Raw genomic sequence first — 1,125 nt, 5'->3', positions numbered from 1 at the left:
CACCCTCCCACCCCCAAGCCCGGTGCAGGTTGCCATCGTAACCGGACGCCCAGCGTATGTTGCCGCAGAAACAGAACGCTGGGAGCAAGCGGTTGCCTGGCGGCGGGGACGCTGTGGTCGGCGAGGAGCCTGGAGGCGAATACTGGACAGGAGGCGGGATATAGGCAGCTGAGAGCGGGATCTTGCAAGCCCCCAGGAGGCATAAACTCTGAAACACTGCACCATTTAATAAGCCCACCAAGAAGCTGCAATGCATATTGAAGTGTTAAAGTAACTTTTCCGGTACTGTACGTAGGCTTCTTGCAATCAAAGCTATATCCCAGCGAAATGAATCTGCGAAACGATTCCAGTCGGTGTTTTAGCTGCATGATTTAAATGAAGCAACGCGCATTCAGGATTCATCTATGCAGAGCCCTCTCGGTATTACACGGAGTGTTATTCCCCCTACCCCCAACTAGGACAGTGGGCATTAAATGTGGTCACCAAGTTTCATCATACAAGAACATAGACTCTGGGCCAAACACAATGCTAAATTAAACTAAACCCCTTTGTTTGCACGGGCCATATCCATCCCTCCAACCCCTACAAGTTTAAGTCCATTGAAGTGCCATCGCCAGGATCCAGCAGCCTTTTCCAGTCACCGACAAGGATGAAAGATCATTGGCCTAAGATTCTACTTTTCCACCCCATCCAGTAACTTTGGAGCTTTGAAGAATAATAGGCAACCTATTGAAGAGGGCATAACAGAGCAGATGCTGAGATGTTGTCAGTAATGGGAGAATCCCAAATGAGGGGCCTCTCAAAGTCCAATGGTATGATCCCATCGTTGAGAGGTGGAAATGGGTAAGGCTGGCCAAAATGGCTCTGGCTCCCCCTCTCCTGGTTTCACCTATCACCTACTACCTTGTATTTCATCCTCTTCTCCCCACAACATACTACTCTGACTTCTCCACTTTCTTTTCAGTCCTGAAGAAGGGTCTCAACCCAAAATGCTGACTGTTTACTCTTTTCCATAGATGCTTCCTGGCCTGTTGATTTCCTCCAGCATTTTGTGTGTGTTGCTCAGACTTCCAGCACCTACAGATTTTCTTGTGTTTGTGAACTCTGGATTTAACCCTAGCCTAA

Source organism: Hemitrygon akajei, unplaced genomic scaffold (genome assembly GCF_048418815.1).
Source record: "Hemitrygon akajei unplaced genomic scaffold, sHemAka1.3 Scf000145, whole genome shotgun sequence".
Taxonomy (NCBI): Eukaryota; Metazoa; Chordata; class Chondrichthyes; order Myliobatiformes; family Dasyatidae; genus Hemitrygon; species Hemitrygon akajei.
The sequence above is the reverse complement of the archived record's forward strand: the minus strand, read 5'-3'. Positions refer to the sequence as shown.